This window comes from Pan troglodytes, chromosome 18 (assembly GCF_028858775.2).
Source record: "Pan troglodytes isolate AG18354 chromosome 18, NHGRI_mPanTro3-v2.0_pri, whole genome shotgun sequence".
Taxonomy (NCBI): domain Eukaryota; kingdom Metazoa; phylum Chordata; class Mammalia; order Primates; family Hominidae; genus Pan; species Pan troglodytes.
The window spans coordinates 36218377-36241126 of NC_072416.2; the positions used below are offsets into that span (position 1 = coordinate 36218377).

At 46.1% G+C, this 22750-nt stretch overlaps 1 pseudogene; it reads right to left on the reverse strand.

The window, feature by feature from the left end:
- Window positions 1–20237: 20237 nt before the first annotated feature.
- On the reverse strand, window positions 20238–22341 carry LOC112207470 (uncharacterized; annotated as a pseudogene).
- Window positions 22342–22750: the final 409 nt, after the last annotated feature.

The window sequence follows — 22750 nt, forward strand, 5'->3', positions numbered from 1 at the left end:
AGCCCCAGAGGGGAAAGTGTGGACACCACCCCTCCTCCTCCTCCATCATCTCAGCCCCAGGAGGATAGTGTGGACACGGCCCCTCTTTCTCCATCCCAGCCCCAGTGGGGAGAGTGTGGACACAGCCCTTCCTCCATCTCAATCCCAGGGAGTTCGGGTGTAGACATGACTCTTCCTCCATCCCAGCCCCGCGGGGTAGACATAGCCCCTCTTGCATCCCAAAACCAGTGGCTGAGCAGTTTGGTGACGTCCCCATTGTACCTGATCCATTTTGTTGCACTGGGTCTGCAGCATGAAATCTCTATGTCTTTATGGAACCCAGGATTAACCCCCCAAAAGCTGTTTAATCTTCAGCTGTCCCATATCTGGGGATGCATCTCCTGGTATGAAATCTCTGTTGTCAAAGTAGCCTTTTTCTTTCCAGAATCCCTATTGCACTGTTTCTTTGTTGTGACCTCTGTGTTTCTTGGTGGAGCTGGAATCCTCCGGGCTCCCCTCCCAGGGAGCCTGGCTTGGCCTCCCTCCTCCTCCCCCTTGCAGCCCGTGCCAAAGACCCTTCGGTTTGCGGCAGCCCCTTGTTTTTTATTATTTTAATTGGTGCTTGAGCCCTGCAGGTTTACGACCCCCGTGTTTACACTAACTGTACTTTAATAAGTCGCCTAAGAGGTAACAGGAGCGTAGGGCTCTATAAATGTTTTAATTCACACAAACCCACCCAGCTATTTCCGTCCACACCCAGTGTGGTTGGGACGTGAAAATCAACAGGACCAAGGTGCTGGATCAGGCCCCCAGCTCCCCCGGCCGCCTCTTCCCACTTCTTTAAACGTTTCCAGCAGCCTCTCACTTTTATGTTTGCGCTTGTCTAAATGGCGCTCTGAGGCCGTTCACACCCCCTGGAGCCCCATAAGCCAGCGCTTAGGACAATCTCCTTTTACCAGCAGCCCTAGGAGATGGGCAAACCCCACATATACAAACCCCACTGTCTCCAGAGCTCTCTTAGGTAAAGAAAAACGCATTTGGGGGGCTCATGAAGACAGCTAGATGCCCAGGAATCTGTGCCTGAAGCATTTCTTCTTGCAATGTGTTTGTGTTTTCTCTGTCCGTCCTCATATTTCTTATCCTAAGACAGATTTCTTATCCTAAGAAATTAGGATAAGATTTCTTATCCTAAGAAATTACCCATCCTAAGAAATCGGGCTTGGCTGTGGGATGTTGGAATTTTACAGGACAAGGGTATGGTGCCAACTGAGGGGACATTGAATGTATTTATTATTTATGTATTTATTTTGAGATGCAGTTTCGCACTTGTTGCCCAGACAACAAGAAGTCGGGCTTGGCTGTGAGATGTTGGAGTTTTACAGGACAAGGGTATGGTGACAACTGAGGGGACCTTGAATGTATCTATGTATCTATCTATGTATCTATCACCTATGTATTTATTTTGAGACAGAGTTTTGCTCTTGTTGCCCAGGCTGGAGTGCAATGGCACCATCTCAGCACACCACAACCTCCACCTCCCAAGTTCCAGTGATTCTCCTGCCTCAGCCTCCCAAGTAGCTGAGATTACAAGCCCATGCCACCACACTTGGCTAATTTTTGTATTTTCAGTGGAGATAGGGTTTCACCATGTTGGCCAGGCTGGTCTCGAACTCCTGACCTCAGGCCATCCACCCGACTTGGCCTCCTATAGTGCTGGGATTACAGGCGTGAGCCACCGCGCCCAGCCTCGTTGAATGCACTTATAGGATGCCAGGGATTTGGGGGCCTAGGCATGGCACATTGTTGTGCAAAATGCCAAGAACCCAGCTTGGGAGATGATGGTGCCTTGGCATGAAGGGTAAGGAGACGTGTGCAGCTGGGGACTTCCTAAATGTTGGCTTGCACTTTAACAGCGGCATTAAACATGGGCTTGCAGAGAACGTTGAAAATTGACTCTTTTAGAGATTTCAAAATGTGAAATGTATATAAGCCTATGTCAAAACATCACACTGTATCCCATAATATATACATTATAGATCCTAATTTCAATTCATTATATATATATATATAATAGGCTATATATGTGTGTGTGTATACATAATAGGGTATAATAATATAGATTTATTTTATTATACATTTAATACATATAAATACATATAATAAATATGTACATGTAAATGCATATTTATATATTATATATTATATGATATATGATACATTACATGCTGTATTATTTTATTAATTATGATATATAACATGTATAATTATATAATATATAATTGTAATATATTGTAATATATTTTATATATAATAATATATTATGTTTTATAATGTTATATAATATATTATAATAAAACATAATATATAATAATATATTATATTTTATGATATTATATAATGTTACAATAAAACATAATGTATAATAATATATTGTTATATTTTACAATGTTATATAATATAGTATAATAAAACAATATGTAATAGTATAATATATAACATGTATAATTACTATATAATATAGTACATAGTATATAGTATGTGTATAATTATAGAATATATAATTAATATAATATATAATATGTTATATATTATATATAATATATATGATTGTTATGTAATACAGTTAAATATATTACATATCTTTAAATATGTATATTTATACATATAACATACATAAATATACAATGGGTACAATGATATATATTTATTTTATTTTAATATAATAAATCAATACATATAAACATGTATTCATATGTAAATATATTTAAAATATATGTATTGATTATATGACACATATATTATGTGGTACAATAGTATATATATTTCATTTTACATATAGATATATAAATATATGTATTATATTATATATAATTTAAATTTATACATTTTATATATTCTATATGTCATATTATGGGGTACAATGATTGCATATTAAATACATGCAATTATTATTGGTCAGTGAAAAGTAAAATATGAAAAAAGAAAGGGAAAGAGACAGATGAAACCTGTGGTCAGCTCTCGTGGGAGTGCAGAAAGCAGGTCCAGATCTCAGAAGTGTCTCTTCTTTTCTGTGGCTTCATGATGCGGCACCACTATGAGGAAGATATGAGGAATATCTCTTGGCTCAGAGGATAAAGACAGGCAGCTGTTGGCATGAAGACAGCAAAGGCCTTTGGGTCACATCTGCAGAAGAATACATGTGTTTCACATGAATGCATTGTTCTTCTTGGCCAAAATCTATCCACAGAAGATATGGTATGAGTTCTACTCTCTGCTTCTATGAGTTTGACTATTTTAGATTCCTCATATAAGGGAGATCATGAAGTATTTGTGTTCCTGTGCCTGGCTTATCTCACGAAATATAATGTCCTCCAGGTTCACCTGTGTTCTTGCAAATGGCAAGATTTTCTTCTTTTTCAAGGCTGAGTAATATTCCCATGCATGTACATTATTGATGTCCCAATTTCTTTATCCATGCCTCCATTCATGGTCACTTGGTTTGGTCGCATGTCTTGGCTATTGTGGATAATTCTCCCAATATCTTTATCCATTCATCCATTCATCGTCTCTCAGTTTCCATTCATCCATTCATGGTGTCTCGGTTTGGTCCATGTCTTGGCTATTGTGGATTATTCTCCCAATTTGTTTATCCATTCATCCATTCATGGTCACTTGGTTTGGTCCATGTCTTGGCTATTGTGGATAATTCTCCCAATTTCTTTATGCACTCATCCATTCATGGTCACTTGGTTTGGTTGCATATCTTGGCCCTTGTGGGTAATTCTCCCAGTTTCTTTATCCATTCATCCATTCATGGTCACTTGGTTTGGTCCATGTCTTGGCTATTGTGGATAATTCTCCCAGTTTCTTTATCCATTCATCCATTTATGGTCGCTTGGTTTGTCCGTGTCTTGCTTATTGTGGATAATTCTCTCAATTTCTTTATGCATTCATCCTTTCATGGTCACTTGCTTTGGTCCATATCTTGGCTATTGTGGATAATTCTCCCAGTTTCTTTGTCCATTCATCCATTCATGGTCATTTGGTTTGGTTGCATGTCTTGGCTATTGTGGATAATTCTCCCAATTTGTTTATCCATTCATCCATTCATGGTCACTTGGTTTGGTCCATTTCTTGGCTATTGTGGATAATTCTCCCAGTTTCTTTACCCATTCATCCATTCATGGTCACTTGGTTTGGTTGTGTGTCTTGGCTATTGTGGATAATACTTGGTTTGGTCCGTGTCTCGGCTATTGTGGATAATTCTCTCAATTCCTTTATCCATTCATCCATTCATGGTCACTCGGTTTAGTCCATGTCTTGGCTATTGTGGATAATTCTCCCAATATCTTTATCCATCCATCCATTCATGGTCACTTGGTTTGGTCCATGTCTTGGCTATTGTGGATAATTCTCCCAATTTCTTTATCCATTCATCGATTCGTGGTCGCTCGGTTTGGTCCATGTCTTGGCTATTGTGGATAATTCATCAATGAGTATGGGAATCCATGTATTTCTTCAAGATTCTCATGTCAGTTCTTTTGGGGCAAAAATAAAGCTGTTTGATATGGTTTGGCTGTGTCCCCCGACCCCAAAACCTCATCATGAATTGTGGTTTCCATCCTCCTTATGTGTCATGAGAGGGACCCAGTGGGAGGTAATTTAATCTTGGGGACAGTTACCCTCATGCTGTTCTTGTGATACTGAATGAGTTCTCACAAGATCTGATTAATTTTTTTTTTCTATTTAGACGGAGTCTCACTCTCTCGCCAGGCTGGAGCGCAGTGGCGTTATCTTGGCTCACTGCAACCTCCACCTCCTGGGTTCAACTGATTCTCCTGCCTCAGCCTCCCGAGTAGCTGGGACTACAGGTGTGCATCACCACGCCCGGCTAATTTTTGTATTTTTAGTAGAGATCGGGTTTCACCATGTTGCCCAGGATGGTCTCGATCTCTTGAGCTTGTGACGCTCCCGCCTCAGCCTCCTAAAGTGCTGGGACTACAGGTGTGCACCACCACGGCTGGCTAGTTTTTGTATTTTTAGTAGAGACGGGGTTTCACCATGTTGCCCTGGATGGTGTCAATCTCTTGACCTTGTGATGCACCTGCCTCGGCCTCCTGAAGTGCTGGGATTACAGCTGTGAGCCACCTCACCCAGTCCAGACACAGTGTACTCATTTCCACTTGATTACAGTAGGATGAAGATACATGGAGGGGTTGGGACAAATGATGACTTCCTTCTCTCTCTGCCTCCTCTTAAACCTGCACACACCTGCTCTTCAGGATTATCATTTATTTGCTTGGTCTCAACCCGCTGGGATGATGCCCCAGAAGAATTGAGCAGAGAAATGGACACCGTTTCAGGACCAGCATTTCTGTAGCCTTCTCAGTTCCGGCAAGAATATGGTAACAAAACTTTTTTTTTCTTTGAGACGGAGTTTTGCTCTTGTTGCCCAGGCTGAAGTCCTTGTAAGAAGAGGAGATGAGGACACAGACACACACACAGAGGGAGGACCACATGAGGACCCAGGGAGAAGATAGTGTCTACAAGCCCAGGAGAGGGTCCTCAGAAGGAACCAGCCCTGCCCACACCCTGATCTCAGACTTCCAGCCTCCCGAGTAGCTGGGACTACAGGTGTACACCAGCACGCCCGGCTAATTTTTGTATTTTTAGTAGAGATGGGGTTTCACCATGTTGCCCAGGATGGTCTCGATCTCTTGACCTCGTGATGCACCCACCTCGGCCTCCTAAAGTGCTGGGATTACAGCCGTGAGCCACCGTGCCTGGCCCAGACACAGTGTAGTCATTTCCACTTGATGTAGGATGAAGACACATGGAGGGATTGGGACAAATGATGGCTCCCTTCTCTTTCTGCCTCCTCTTAAACCTGCACACACCTGCTTTCCAGGATTATCATTTATTTGCTTGGTCTCAACCCACTGGGATGTGGGAGAATCAATGTCTGTTGTTTCTAAGCCACCCAGTCTAATGGTGATCTGTAATGGCAGCCTAAGATGGACTAAGACATCCCATAAGAAGAGGAGATGAGGACACAGACACAAACAGAGGGATGACCATGTGAGGACACAGGGAGACTATGGTGTCGGCAAGCCCAGGAGAGAGGCCCCAGGAGGAACCAACCCAGCCCACACATTAATCTCAGACTTCCAGCCTCCAAGACTGTGGGAGAATCAATGTCTGTTGTTTATAAGTCACCCAGTCTATGGTATTCTGTGATAGCAACCTGAAATGGACTAAGACATCTCATAAGAAGAGGAGATACGACACAGACATATACAGAGGGACAACCCTGTGAGGACACAGGGAGAAGACGGCATCTCCAAGCCCAGGAGAGAGGCCTTAGGAAAAACCAGCCCTTCCCACACCTGGATCTCAGACTTCCAGCCTCCAGGACTGTGGGAGAATCAATGTCTGTTGTTTTTAAGCCACTGAGTCTATGGTGTTCTGGGATGGCAGTCTGAAATGGACTAAGACATCTCATAAGAAGAGGGGATGGGCTGGGCACAGTGGTTCATACCTGTAATCTCAGCACTTTGGGAGGCTGAGGCAGGTGGATCACAGGGTCAGGAGTTCAAGACCAGCCTTGCCAACATAGTGAAACCCTGTCTCTACTAAAAATACAAACAAACAAAAAAATTAGCTGGGTTTCGTGGCACGGTCTCAGCTCACTGCAACCTCTGCCTCCTGAGTTCAAGTGATTATCCTGCCTCAGCCTCCCAAGTAGCTGAGATTACAGGCACCCACCACCAAACCCAGCTAATTTTTGTATTTTTAGTAGAGATGGGGTCAGGCTGTTCTCATGTTGGTCAGGCTGGTCTTGAACTCCTGACCTCAGGTGATCCACCCGCCTCGACCTCCCAAAGTGCTGGGATTATAGGCATGAGCCACTGTGCCCGGCCTGTCAACAAAACAGGCTGGCCGCAGTGGCTCAAGCCTGTAATTCCAGCTCTTCAGGAGGCCAACACCTGCAGATGGCTTGAGCTCAAGAGTTAGAGACCAGCCCGGGCAACATGGTGAAACCCTGTCTCTACAAAAAACCTAAAAACTATTCAGATGTGGTAGCGTATGCGTATAGTTTCAGCTACTTGGGAGGCTGAGGTGGGAGGATGACCTGAGCCTAGGAAGTTGAGGCTTCAGTGAGTCATGATTGCTCCATTGCACTCCAACCTAGACAACAGAGCATGACTCCATTAAAAAAATTTTTTTTGGCTGGCCACGGTGGCTCACGTTTGTCATCCCAGCACTTTGGGAGATGGAGGCAGGTGGATCACCTAAGGTCAGGAGTTCGAGACCAGGCTGGCCAACATGGTGAAACCCCGTTTCTACTAAAAATACAAAAATTAGCTGGACATGGTGGTGGGCACTTGTAATCCCAGCTCCTCGGGAGGCTGAGGCAGGAGAATCGCTCGAACCCAGGAGGCGGAGGTTGCAGTGAGCCGAGATCTCACCATTGCACTCCAGCCTGGGTGACAAAGCAAGACTCTGTTTAAAAAAAAAAAAAGAAAGAAAGTTTTCACATATATTTTATAATCAGGCAGCTACCTAGCTAGGTCGCCTCTTTCTCCCTGATGTTTGAATTTTATGATGACCTGCAGGGACAACGGACAGAAGTTGGAAAAACCCCAACTTGAAATAATTCATTTGTTTTTATGTCTTTTTTTTTTTTTAATGCTGGACCGTATGTACTACCATTTGTGTTCTGATTAGCAACCATCCCGCTAATGGAGTTAGCATCTGTGGTTCATACGCAAACCCTCCCTTTTTACTGCAGCACTTTGGGAGATGGAGGCAGGCGGATCACCTAAGGTCAGGAGTTCGCGACCAGCCTGGCCAACCTGGTGAAACCCGTTTCTACTAAAAATACAAAAATTAGCTGGACATGGTGATGGGCACTTGTAATCCCAGCTCCTCGGGAGGCTGAGGCAGGAGAATCGCTCGAACCCGGGAGGCGGAAGTTGCAGTGAGCCGAGATCTCACCATTGCACTCCAGCCTGGGCGACAAAGCCAGACTCTTTTTGTTTTGTTTTGTTTTGTTTTGTTTTGTTTTGTTTTGTTTTGTTTTTTTAAAGAAAGCTTTCACATATATTTTATAATCAGGCAGCTACCTAGGTAGGTCACCTCTTACTCCCTGATGTTTAAATTTTCTGATGACCTGCAGGAACAACGGACAGAAGTTGGAAAATCCCCAACTTCAAATAATTCATGTGTTTTTCTGTCTTTTTTTTTTTTTTAATGCTGGACCGAACGTATTACCATTTGTGTTCTGATTAGCAAACGCCCCGCTAATGGAGTTAGCATCTGTGTTTCATAAGCAAACTCTCCCTTCTTACTGCAGAGCTAAACACACAGGAAATTAACAAAATCTGTGACCCCACAACTAGCAATTCATAAATTCATTAGATTAAAAAAAAAACAGGCAAGCAACACAGCCATCCAGCCATCCTGTTAATAGGTTTTTCTTCTAATGTCTAATTTACATTTCTGCCTGCCCTGGTTAAGATATTACTTCATTACTTTTTTTAATTTTTTTCCGAAATTAGAGAAATTTTAATGACTTCTCTTATTCATTCTTTCCATATGTAAGTAGTTATGTTTCTTACAAATGGAAATGAGACCTCGAAATTACCACAAATGGGGCCAAGCTGCACAGTCCATGTGTTCCTATTTGAAGATGGCCAAGCTGCCTCCTCAAATTACTGTTAACCCTCCTGTCCATTGAATAGATGGCCCTAATAGGTGGGCTTTGAAAGTGGCTCTTGTTAAATTTATTTGGGACCGCTGAGAACACGCCAGTCCAGCTTCAGCAAATGAGCTCTGATAATATTAACCACCTGGTAAGCCCTGGCCCCCAGGGAACCCTGCATGCCTGCATCTGACCTCTGGCCCCTTGGCCTTCTGATCCCAGGGCTCAATTCAGACAACAAGGCGATTCTGAGAAAAAACACCCGTTGGCGTCGCTGACCCCAGAGTCAGGGTTTGGAGGGAAGGGCCTCCAGGTCTTCAGCACAGGTGTTTCCTCCAGCAGGTCCAGGGAGTTTGGGAAGCCACTGGGATGAGGAGGGAGCCGGGCAGCACCGTGTCAGGCAGAGGACGGCACCTTCCACGTCCCAGAACTCTGGGGCACTCCATGGCGGGACAAGATGTGGAAAGGAGGGATTATTCCAGGCTCTACAGAATATCTCATGGACACAGCTTCATGGCTGTGCTTCTGCTAGGCAAAAAAGTGAGAGAAAACACAAGAATAAAACAGAACAACCTGCAGGTGGACACAAGGTTAAGACCAACCTTCCTTCCAAAAATGCCTTAGATTAAGACCAACCTTCCTTCCAAAAATGCCGTAGATTAAGACCAACCTTCCTTCCAAAAATGCCTTAGATTAAGACCGACCTTCCTTCCAAAGATGCCTTAGATTAAGACAAACCTTCCTTCCAAAAATGCCTTAGATTAAGAGCAACCTTCCTTCCAGAAATGCGTTAGATTAAGACCAACTTTCCTTCCAAAAATGCCTTAGATTAAGACCAACCTTCCTTCCAAAGATGCCTTAGATTAAGACCGACCTTCCTTCCAAAAATGCCTTAGATTAAGACCAACCTTCCTTCCAAAGATGCCTTAGATTAAGAGCAACCTTCCTTCCAAAAATGCGTTAGATTAAAACCAACTTTCCTTCCAAAAATGCCTTAGATTAAAACCAACCTTCCTTCCAAAGATGCCTTAGATTAAGATCAACCTTTCTTCCAGAAATGCGTTAGATTCAGACCAACCTTCCTTCCAAAAATGCCTTAGATTAAGACCGAGCTTCCTTCCAAACATGGCTTAGATTAAGAGCCAGCTTCCTTCCAAAAATGCCTTAGATTAAGACCGAGCTTCCTTCCAAACATGGCTTAGATTAAGAGCCAGCTTCCTTCCAAAAATACCTTAGATTAAGACCAACCTTCCTTCCAGAAATGCCTTAGATTAAGACCGACTTTCCTTCCAAACATGGCTTAGATTAAGAGCAAACTTCCTTCCAAAAATGCCTGAGCAATGACCCTCAGCTACTCAAGGACAGTGAACGATGAAAAGGTGTATGCCAGATTGCAGGGAGAAACCCCAGAAAGTCGATGATGTGCATATTAATTGCAGAGTGCAGGTAGGTTCCCAAAACAGGGGACACTGGAAATCTATATCTATTGTAGAGTGTAGGTGGGTGCCAAGATGGTGGTCACTGGGTTTCTCTATTGTACAGTGTAGGTGGATCCCCTGATGGAGGATGCTGAGTGTGTCTATTGTAGATTGTGGATCTACAATAGAGTGTGGGTGGATCCCCAGATGGGTGTGTCTATTGGAGAGTGTAGGTGGATCCCCAGATGGGTGTGTCTATTGGAGAGTGTAGGTGGATATTCAGATGGGTGTGTCTATTGTGGAGTGTAGGTGGATCCCCAGATGGAGGACACTGAGTGTGTCTATTGTAGAGTGTAGGTGTATCCCCCAGATGGAGGACGCTGAGTGTTTCTATTGTAGAGTGTAGGTGGATCCCCAGATGGGTGTGTCTATTGTAGAGTGTAGGTAGATCCCCAGATGGAAGATGGTGAGTGTGTCTATTGTAGAGTGTAGGTGGATCCCCCAGATGGAGAATGGTGAGTGTGTCTCTTGTAGAGTGTAGGTGGATTCCCCAGATGGAGGATGCTGAGTGTTTCTATTGTAGAGTGTAGGTGGATCCCCAGATGGAGGACGCTGAGTATTTCCATTGCAGAGTGTAGGTGGATCCCCAGATGGAGGACGCTGAGTATTTCCATTGCAGAGTGTAGGTGGATCCCCAGATGGAGGACACTGAGTATTTCCATTGTAGAGTGTAGGTGGATCCCCAGATGGAGGACGCTGAGTGTTTCTATCGTAGAGTGTAGGTGGATCACCAGATGGGTGTGTCTATTGTAGAGTGTAGGTGGATCCCCAGATGGAAGATGGTGAGTGTGTCTATTGTAGAGTGTAGGTGTATCCCCCAGATGGAGGGCACTGAGTGTTTCTATGGTAGAGTGTAGGTGGATCCCCAGATGGAGGACACTGAGTGTGTCTACTGTAGAGTGTAGGTGGATCCCCAGATGGAGTATGGTGAGTGTGTCTATTGTAGAGTGTAGGTGTATCCCCCAGATGGAGGACACTAGGTGTGTCTATTGTAGAGTGTGGGTGGATCCCCAGATGGAGGATATTGAGTGTGTCTATTGCAGAGTGTAGGTGGATCCCAGATGGAGCACATTTGAGTTTGTTTATTGTAGAATGTAGGTGGATCCCTAGATGGAGGACATTGAGGGTATCTAGTGTAGAGTGTAGGTGGATCCGCAGATGGAGGACATTGAGTGTGTCTATTGTAAAATGTAGGTGGATCCGCAGATGGAGGACATTGACTGTATCTAGTGTAGAGTGTAGGTGGATCCCCAGATGGAGGACAGTGGGTGTATCTATTGTAAAGCGTAGGTGTATCCCCAGATGGAGGACATTGAGTGTGTCTATTGCAGAGTGTAGGTGGATCCCCAGATGGAGCACATTGAGTTGGTTTATTGTAGAGTGTAGATGCATCCGCCAGATAGAGCACATTGAGTTGGTTTATTGTAGAGAGTAGGTGGATCCCCAGATGGAGGACATTGAGTGTATATATTGTAGAGTGTAGGTGGATACCAACATGGAGGACATTGAGTGTATCTATTGTGGAGTGTAGGAGGATCCCCAGATGGAGGACATTGAGTGTGCCTAGTGTAGAGTGTAGATGGATCCCCCCGATGGAGGACATTGAATGTATCTATTGCAGAGTGTAAGTGCATCCCCAGCTGGAGGACATTCAGTGTATCTACTGTAGAGTGTTGGTGTATCCCCCAGATGGAAGACATTGGGTGTGTCTAGTGTAGAGTGTAGGTGGATCCCCAGATGCAGGAGACTCGTTATTTCTATTTTACAGTGTAGGTTAGATGTCTCTTGTTGTGCTCACTGGATATTTCTTTGTAGAGTGTAGCTTGCTTCTCCAGGCAGTGAACATGGGCATTTTCTCAGGTAAAGGTTATGTTACAATGTCAGTGTGTATTGGGCTGTGGGACACTGGCTGATTCCATGACAGCCATCTGTTTGGCCTTGATTGTGCTTAGGTGGCTGAATTTTGCCCTTTCTGAAGGTGTCTTCCATATCTGTCACAGGTGTCTCTTCTGAGCCTCGTCTGTGCTAGTTTGGCATCACCTGGAACAGCCCCTCTGTTTCCAGAGCAGCCTCCTAGGCTTTCCAGTGTGGCCATTGCAGCTGACATGGAGCTCCAAATCCCATTCCTCATTTTTGTTCACAGGCTGCATTGGGAAAGACACAGGTTTAATCTCTCTTTTATTTATGGAGGGTCTATGGTGAAACAGGGTCAGAGGGTGGGAACCTAACCTGCTTAAATCCTTCCTGTAATTCCTTCCTTCCTTCCTTCCTTCCTTCCTTCCTTCCTTCCTTCCCTCCCTCCCTTCCTCCATCCCACCCTTCCTTCCTTCCCTCCCTCATTCTTTCCTTCCCTTCCTTCTCTCCTTCCTTCCTTCTTTCCTTCCTTCCCTCTCTCTCTCATTCTTTCTTTCCCTCCCACCCTTCCTTCCTTCCCTCCCTGCTTCCCTCCTTCTCTTCCTCCCTCTTTCCCTTCCTTCCTTCCTTCCCTTCCTTCCTTCCTTTCCTTCCATCCTTCCCCCCTTCCTTCCTCCCTCCCTCCCTCCCTTCCTTCCTTCCTTCCCCCACTTTTTTTTCTTTGACGGAGTCTCACTCTGTGGCCCAGGCTGGAATGCAGTGGCACAACCTTGGCTCACTGCAACTTCTGCCTCCCAGGTTCCAGCAATTCTTCTGCCTCAGCCTCCCGAGTAGCTGGGACTACAGGCGCCCGCCACCACGCCTGGCTAATTTTTGTATTTTCAGTACAGATGGTGTTTGGCCATGTTGGCCAGGCTGGTCTTGAACTCCTGACCTCAAGTGATCCGCCTGCCTCGGCCTCCCAAAGCGCTGGGATTACAGGCGTGAGCCACTGCACCTGGCTGAGAGACATTTTTAATCTCTTTTTTATTCATAGAGTATCTATGGTGAAACAGGGTGATGGGGTGGGAACCTAACCTGCTTAAAACCTTCCAGAAATTTCTATCTACACAGATCCCCAAGGTCATGCTCATACACTGGACAGGGCTGCTGCCTCCTTGTTCACTGGGGACTGGCATCACACTGCCTCACCTGGTAGGGACCTTCCTATGACCCCGGGCACAAACCTTCCATTTCTGGCATCCTCCAAGACTCTGGCATGCTCAGATATTAAACAGCCAATTTTGGACCATTAAAATAAAAAAAAGAGTGGGGGGAGAGGAGAGGGGCGGGTGGCTGTGAATGTACTTAGGGAATTCAGCCTGGTCCTGTCAAAAATCATTTCTGATTTGGCCATCGAGAGCTTTCAGGGCCACATGGCTCCCCATCACTCTGGCTGAGACGGAGCTTCTGTGTTTTGTTCCAGATGTGAAAGATCATCTTAGCAGGGCGAAGATCCTCATTAAGGCAACCAGATTCTTGAAGCAAAATAAAAAAGAAAAAACAAGAGAGAGAGAGAGAGAGAGATTATTGGCAAGGCCAACAACGCTAGCAATTACCTTCATCTTTCATCCAGCATTTTGGCAAGCACAGGTACTCACATCTGAAATCCATCGCCACAGCCTATCATCTTATCAAAACCTGGTGCCATCAGGAGGCACATTCATGCCGCTGTGTTTTTAAGGTTTAAACAATTTGCAATGTATTTCAGAGATGACTGAGATGCAAACGGAGGGAACACAGGTTTTGTGAGTCAGTCCCTCACTTTTCTCTTGCTGTACATTGAGAACAAGTGAAATACATTGCTTTCACCCTGCTGGAAGCAAATCCAACTCATCACTTCACATAACGCTGTGGGTATGATTCCTGCCACAGCTGATCAGCGGGTCCTGGGGTTGACGAGGCTCCATCAGCCCCAATTAGCAGTGAGGATGTCAACTTGTCAAGTATTTTTAAGGCTGGGAAGCTGCAGACAACCCTTACCAATTTCTCTGGGAAGCCAGGGTCTTGGACGCCCTCCCCTCTGCAACATCTGTACTTTATAGAGTAAGTTAATGTGAAGGCAAATGCTGGGCATTCAGGAAGCTGGGCAGGCAATTTTTTAAGATTATTCCCTGGGGAATCTAAAAGGACAACACCATCGCTGCTTTGCAGAGAAACTCCAGGCTTTTCTGCCGGCAAAATAACAATTAAATGGAAACAGGATAATGAATCATCCCATTTCAATGAGGTTGCCAGTGATGCCTGTTTTAAAGAAAGGCTCTCTGGCTGCCAGGCTACTGGGCTCTCTGTCTGTTCTGCAGGGTTAGAGCTGGGTACCTCCTTTCGGTAATTGTTCTTGCCAATGGAAGGCTAGCAAAGAGGCCCTCAAAGGGTGGAAATGACCCTAAAAGGCCCACATCTCCATGCAGGGGAGTTAGAGAATATGAAGGAGAACTGAGGGTGTTCAGACGTTCAAAGGCCATATACTCCCAAATCCCTGGACACCAGTGAGTTTTTGGGAGTGCAACCAGGACCTGTGTTCCACTCTCTGTGACACACATTCTGGAAATGGATGGTTCTCACCAGGGGAGAAAGTATACTGAATGGCTGGGCCACCCCACCCCATTTTTTTTTTATTTTTATTTTTTGTGAGATGGAGTCTCGTTCTGTTGCCCAGCTGGAGTACAGTGACACGATCTCGGCTCAGTGCAACCTCTGCCTCCTGGGTTCAAGTGATTCTCCTGACTCAGCCTCCTGAGTAGCTGGGATGATAGGCACCTGCCACCATGCCCCGCTCATTTTTTGTATCTTTAGTAGAGATGGGGTTTCATCATGTTGGCCACACTGGTCTGGAACTCCTGACCTCAGGTGATCTGCCTGCCTCAGCCTCCCAAAGTGCTGGGATTACAGGCGTGAGCCACTGTGCCTGGCCTTTTTTTTTTTTTTTTTTTTGGAGATAGAATCTTGCCCTGTCAACCAGCCTGGAGTGCAGGGGCGTAATCTTGGCTCACTGAAACCTCCGCCTCCTGGGTTCAAGCAATTCTCCTGCCTCAGCCTCCCAAGTAGCTGGGATTACAGGTGCATGCCACCATGCCTGGCTAATTATTTTTTTCTAATTTTAGTAGACAGGGGGTTTTCACCATGTTGGCCAGGCTAGTCTCGAACTCCTGATCTCAGGTGACCCTCCTGCTTCAGCCTCCCAGAGTGCTGGGATGACAGGCGTGAGGCACCTCTCCCAGCTTCTCATCCCGGTTTCTGTAAGGACATTCTGGAAACCACACAGAACTCAGTGTCATCCTGCAATTTCTTACTTACCTGAGTGGACTGCTTTGGACACTTGCTGTTTTCACAGTGTGGACCTGGAAGGGACTCCTGAGTCTAACACAGACTCCAGCCACCCGGGTCCCTCGGAGTCACCAGCGCTGGCACAGGTCTGAGTTGAGCATCATTGCCCGCATCCCAGGTGAGTATCTGCACTGGGTGACAGGTTCTAATAATGTGTGGCTGGGCTCCACTCATTCCCTCTGGGCTCATTACTGCAAAGTATTATTCACCAGTTAGCAAATTGAAAGTAGAAAAGGCGGCCAGGTGTGGTGGATCATGCCTGTCACCCCAGCACTTTGGGAAGCTGAGGCGGGCAGATCACAAGGTCGCGAGTTTGAGACCAGCCTGGCCAACATGGTGAAACCCCATCTCTACTAAAAATACAAAAATTAGCCAGGTATGGTGGCAGGTGCCTGTAATCCCAGCTACTTGGGAGGCTGAGGCAGAAGAATTGCTTGGACCCGGGAGGTGGAGGTTGCAGTGAGCAGAGACCTTGTCACTGTACTCCAGCCTGGGTGACAGAGCTGTCACCTGGCCTCTTTAATATCCAAATGGGAAGCTGAAAACAATTTTCCATCCCACACATACTCCTCCTGCAGTATCTCCCCAGCTTTTGTGGGGTGGATGGGCAGTGGGGAGCCAGTCATATTTTAAGCAAAGGGGTCCAGAGCCATGTTTGTGACAGGAAAGCCCACCTCTGCAACTGCCCAGATGTTGCAACACTTCCCAGACATTGACCTCTACGGTGATGGAGCTGCCAAGCTGGCAAGCAGGATTCACACCTAGCAGCTTTGCAAAGTGCTGGGTTAATGTATTTTTCATGATATATTGTTTGTTTTTGTTTTGTTTTTTTTGAGACAGAGTCTTACTCTGTCAGTCAACCTGTAGAGTGCAGTGGTGCAATCTCAGCTCACTGCAGCCTCTACCCTCCAAGTTCCAGCGATTCTCCTGCCTCGCTGGGATTCTCCTGAATAGCTGGGATTACAGGCCTCCACCACCATGCCCAGCTAATTTTTGTATTTTTAGTAGAGATGGGGTTTCACCACGTTGGCCAGGCTGGTCTCAAACTCCTGACTTCAGGTGATCCGCCCGCCTCAGCCTCCCAAAGTGCTGGGATTACAGGTGTGAGCCACCACATCTGGCCCATGATATATGTGGTTTTTTTGTTTGTTTGTTTGTTTTGAGACGGAGTCTCGCTCTGTCACCCAGGCTGGAGTGCAGGGGCGCGATCTAGGCTCACTGTAAGCTCCTCCTCCTGGGTTCATGCCATTCTCCTGCCTCAGCCTCCTGAGTAGCTGGGACTACAGGCACCCGCCACCATGCCCAGCTAATTTTTTTTGTATTTTTAGTAGAGATGGGGTTTCACCGTGTTAGCCAGGCTGGTCTCGATCTCCTGACTTCACGATCTGCCCGCCGTGGACTCCCAAAGTGCTGGGATTGCAGGCTTGGCCTCTGTGCCCGGCCTATGTGTTTTTAAGGAGGCCAGCCTGAGTGTAGTCTTCCTTGTTGAAATGTGTTTCTAAGCAGGTTCCTGGCTCCTGGACTTTCTGGGGCAGGATCTCCACCCTGTCCCTGGGCAGCCCAGGGGCTGACCCGGAAACTGTGAATTCAGCATGCTCAGCAAAGCCTGCAAAGCCATCCTCTTCTGAACAAAGTTCAGACTTCGATTCCCCTGTTCTTAGATGTCAGGCATAGAGCAGAGCCTTGTTAACCACAGTCACAGTTTCATACTGAATTGTTACAAATTAGTACTTATTCATCCTGCATAACTGCAACTTGGTATTTTTAACCAACACCTCTTCATTTCCTCCTGCTGACGATCAGCGTATATCCATAGAAAATCATCACATTGGCCGGGCGCGGTGGCTCACATGTGTAATCCCAGCACTTTGGGAGGCCGAGGCGGGTGGATCACGAGGTCAGGATGCAAGACCATCCTGGCTAAAATGGTGAAACCCTGTCTCTACTAAAAATACAAAAAATTAGCTGGGGGTGGTGGCGGGTACCTGTAGTCCCAGCTACTGGGGAGGCTGAGGCAGGAGAATGGTGTGAACCCGGGAGGTGGAGCTTACAGTGAGCCCAGATCATGCCACTGCACTCCAGCCTGGGTGACAGAACGAGATTCCATCTCAAAAAAAAAAAAAAGAAAATCATCACATTCTGATATATGTGTTTTTTTTTTTTTTGAGATGGAGTCTTGCTCTGTCGCCAAGGCTGGAGTGCAGTGGCACGATCTCGGCTCACTGCAACCTCCACCTCCCGAATTCAAGTGATTCTCCTGCCTCAGCTTCCCAAGTGGTTGGGACTAGAGGTGCACACTGCCACACCCAGCTAATTTTTTGTATTTTTAGTAGAGACCGGGTTTCACCGTGTTGTCCAGGCTGTTCTTGAACTCCTGAACTCAGGCAATCCGCCTGCCTCGGCCTCCCAAAGTGCTGGAATTACAGGCTTGAGCCACCGTGCCAGGCCTATGTGTTTTTAAGGAGGCCAGCCTGAGTGTGGCTTTCCTTGTTGAAATGTGTTTCTAAGCAGGTTCCTGGCTCCTGGACTTTCTGGGGCAGGGTCTCCACCCTGTCCCTGGGCAGCCCAGGGGCTGACCCAGAAACCGTGAATTCAGCGTGCTCAGAAAAGCCTGCAAAGCCATCCTCTTCTGAACAAAGTTCAGATTTCAATTCCCCTTTCTCAGATGTCAGGCATAGAGCAGAGCCTTGTTAACCATGGTGACACTGTTTCATACTGAATTGTTACAAATTAGTACTTGTTCATCCTGCATAACTGCAACTTTGTATTTTTAACCAATACCTCTTCGTTTCCTCCTGCTGATGATCAGGGTATATCCATAGATAGTCATCACATTGGCCGGGTGCAGCGGCTCACACATGTAATCCTAGCACTTTGGGAGGCCGAGGTGGGCAGATCACGAGGTCAGGATATGAGACCATCCTGGGTAAAACGGTGAAACCCTGTCTCTACTAAAAATACAAAAAATTAGGTGGACATGGTGGTGGGTGCCTGTAGTCCCAGCTACTGGGGAGGCTGAGGCAGGAGAATGGCGTGAACCTGGGAGGCAGAGCTTGCAGTGAGCCGAGATTGTGCCACTGGACTCCAGCCTGGGCGACAGAGCAAGACTCCATCTCAAAAAAAAAAAAAAAGAAAAAGAAAAAGAAAAAAGAAAATCATCACATTCTAATTTTTTTTTTTTTTTTTTATTGAGAGGGAGTTTCACTCTTGTCACCAAGGCTGGAGTGCAGTGGCACAATCTCGGCTCACTGCAATCTCCACCTCCCAAATTCAAGCAATTCTCCTGCCTCAGCTTCCTGAGTAGCTGGGACTACAGGCGCATGCTGCCACGCCCAGCTAATTTTTTGTGTTTTTAGTAGAGACGGGGTTTCACCGTGTTGCCCAGGCTGTTCTCGAACTCCTAAACTCAGGCAATCAGCCTGCCTCGGCCCCCCAAAGTGCTAGGATGACAGGCGTGAGCTACCGTGCCCAGCAATATATGCAATTTTTAAACAGTCAATTAGACCTCAATAAAGCTGGGGGATGGTGGGGGGGAAGAAATACAGAAATACATTCCCCTTCCCCAGAACCAAGGACAAAGCCTTGCAGACCTAGGGCTGCAGGTTAGACCCTCGACTCATGGAGGGGCTACTTCAGAATTGCTCACAGAAAAGGCTGTGGGACCGGGCATGGTGACTCACACCTGTCATCCCAGCACTTTGGGAGGCTGATGTGGGCACATCCCCTGAGGTCAGGAGGTCGAGACCAGCCTGGCCAACATGGTGAAACCCCCATCTCTACTAAAAATACAAAAAAAATAGCCTGGCGTGGTGGCGGGTGCCTGTCATCCCAGCTACTCAGGAGGCTGAGGCAGGAGAATCGCTTGAACCCAGGAGGTGGAGGTTGCAGTAAGCCGAGATGGTGCCATTGCACTCCAGCCTGGGCTGCAGAGCGAGACTCCATCTCACATACACACAAAAAGGCTGTGAGGAGGCGGATAATTTGTAACAATTCAATCCTGCAGCTGTCCACCTGCAAAAGCATGGAATAGTATTTGATGAAGCCTTTTTTTTTTCTCTTCAGATGGTGTCTCGCTCTGTTACCCAGGCTGGATGCAATGGCACAGTTTTGGCTCAGTGCAACCTCCGCTTCCCGGGTTCAAGTGATTCTCCTGCCTCAGCCTCCTGAGTAGCTGAGATGACAGGCACCCACCATCACGCCTGGCTCATTTTTGTATTTTTAGTAGAGATAGGGTTTCACCATATTGGTCAGGCTGGTCATAATTAACATCTTGTTGGGTTTAACTCAAAATGCAAAAATGTTGAGTCTGTACAGCCTATATTTGTAGGTCTATTGCAGTTCACTTCCTTTGGCTGCTAGACCACACATAACTCATGGCAAACTCCAGAAAAAAAAAAAAGACAGAGAAAATAAACAAAAAAAAAAACAGAGTTTCCACCATTCCATCATTCCCCTTCTTTATTCATTCAGTTTGGTGCCTTAAAAAAAATCATTAAAGAAAACATATATAAATGTAGATTTACCGTTGATGTTTTTAATTTGTACTCAAGACACTCATCTGCTCAGCGCACACTGTAGTGAAAGACACCGTCTGCTGTAACTTAAAAAAAGTGTGTCTGGGCCGGGTGCGGTGGCTCACGCCTGTATTCCCAGCACTTTGGGAGGCCGAGGCGGGCGGATCACAAGGTCAGGAGATAGAGACCAGCTTGGCTAATACGGTGAAACCCCGTCTCTACTAAAAATACAAAAAATTAACTGGGCGTGGTGGCGGGCGCCTGTAGTCCCAGCTATTCGGGAGGCTGAGGCAGGAGAATGGAATGGCGTGAACCCAGGAGGTGGAGGTTGCAGTGAGTCGAGATCGCACCACTGCACTCCAGCCTGGGCAACAGAGTGACAGAGCGAGACTCTGTCTCAAAAAAAAAAAAAAAAAAAAAAAAAAGTCTGCCAAGGAGTTTTGCTTCACCCATGAAAGGAAGAAAATGGTCCAGATAAAACGGCCATCGGGATGTAACAAAAAATTGTCAAAGATCACACCCTATAGAGGTGGCTGATTTGATACAACAGCCAGTGAACTTTTTGACGACAAATATTGCAGACTGCAAGAGACACTTCTTGTTCACGGAAATAGAAATAAAGCATGGTGTCTGCGCCCGGCTTTCTGCTGTAAGCTGAAGTATTTCACGGCAGCAGGAATTCGGCAACCCACCGTTTACACTCCACCCTTTAAAACGGCTGAGTGGGGTGGGGACCTGCCTTTGGGGAGAAAAGCACATTTTATTTAAGACCCTGAAAGAGGAGTGGGTTGGCCAGGCGCGGTGGCTCACACCTGTAATCCCAGCACTTTGGGAGGCTGAGGTGGGTGGATCACTTGAGGTCAGGAGTTTGAGACCAGCCTGGCCAGCATGATGAAACCCCGTCTCTACTGAAAATACAAAATTAACCAAGCGTGGTGGCACATGCCTGTAATCCCAGCTACTGGGGAGGCTGAGGCAGGAGAATAGCTTGAACCCGGGAGGCGGAGTTTGCAGTGAGCCAAGATCATGCCATTGCACTCCAGCCTGGGTGACAAGAGCGAAACTCTGTCTCAAAAAACAAAAAAATGCATATTCCTCAGCCACTGGAAAATGAGATTTCTGAGCAGCTGGATCTGATAATTACCATGAGGTGTCATTACATGATATACACGTGCTTGGAAACATTGTATGTCATAAATGTGTACAATCATTATGGAGTTTTTTTTCTTGAGACAGGGTCTTGTTGTGTTGCCTAAGCTGCAGTGTGCAGTGATGCAATCATGGCTCAGTGCAGCCTCAACCTCCTGGACTCAAACCATCCTTCCACCTCAGCCTCCCCAGTAGCTGGAAATACAGGTCTGCACCAGTGGGTCCAGCTATCTTTTGTACTTTTTTTTTTTAAGAGATGGGATCTTGCTATGTTGCCCAGGCTGGTCTTGAACTTCTGGCCTTGTGATTCTCCCACCTCAGCCTCCCAAAGCACTGGGATTACAAGCGTGAGCCACTGTGCCTGATCCGAACGATGATTCTTAAAAATAAAATAAAACTTTAGAAGAGAAGAAAATCTAATGGTGGTTTTTGTCTTTTCATTGGCTCTGTGTTACTTTGTAGCTGCAATTTTTCTTTCCTTCATTAAGTCAGCTCCAAATTTGCAAACTCAAGTGAAGGGTAAGTGAGTTTTCTGTGTATCTTCTTGGCATGGGGTGGTGAGTGTGTGTACGTGTGTGTGTGTGTGTGTGTGTGTGTATTTGTATGTCCAGGGTTCCTCCACATCCCTGAAGAGACTTGGGGCTCCTTAATATCCATATAATTTCTATTTTGAGCAGAAAGAGGAAAAGTCAACGTTTTGGAAACTCCAAACTCCACCAGGGGCTTGGCTGAAACAGGTGTGTGTCGTTTCTCCAACCAGCCAGCTCGCCTGCGAATCTCAGAACTTATGTTAATGAGAGTTGCCTGCCCACAGCTCTTCTACGAATAATGTTTTTGTATGTAAAGGAGAAGCAAAAACATTTTTTTGACCTCTTGGAGCACGAAAATCAATAAGAAGTTGATAAAGCAAAGTCTGTGCCTGCTGAAAATAAAACAAGTGTGGTTTATTTACCCACCGAATCCTTCACGTTGTCAGACCTGCATCGAGATGATTTATAGACCAACACCCCACGAAATCATTTAAAGCAGATTAGATTCCTAGGACAATCCTCTCTAATATGACAAGCTGATAGAGGCTGACAGGTAACTAGGTTGTTTAGGATGGCAAGCCAGTCCCAGAAATTCTGATTAAATTAAAATGTTAATGGTACCACTGGGAGAGGAAGATTGAGTTGAGGTGGGGGAATTCTGTGAGGACCGAGGTGCAAACACCAAGTCACAGTCGCTGTGCTGGAAGCAGAAGCCTGGGGGTGCCAGAGGAAGTTACCTTTGCTAAATCCGAAAGCAGGGCCTGCATTGCGGTGCTGGGGGCAGGGCGGGGACAACGCACCTGCCAGGCTGAAGGGAACACGGAGCTTCCCTAATCACCTCCTCTCTCCTGCAGCTGCCAAGGTGATGGCCGGAGACCCTCGTCTCTGCAGCTCTTAATTCTCCAGTAGCCTCTCCCATGCCCTCTGCAAATGCCCGTTTGCAGGGCACTTTAACCCAATCTGAAATTGAGCCTCCAGCACCGTGACTGTGTACAGACTCTCTAGGAAACTGTCTTGGGCCAGCTGGATGAAAGCTTATTGCTGTGTGTGTGTAGTGTGTGTGTGTGGTTTTGTTTTTTCCCTGCAGAGAAAAATGCAAAGAATCTTGCCCCGGCCACAGGAAAAGGAGATTCCTGAGCAGTGTACCTTTCTTTCCTTCTTTCTTTCTTTCTTTCT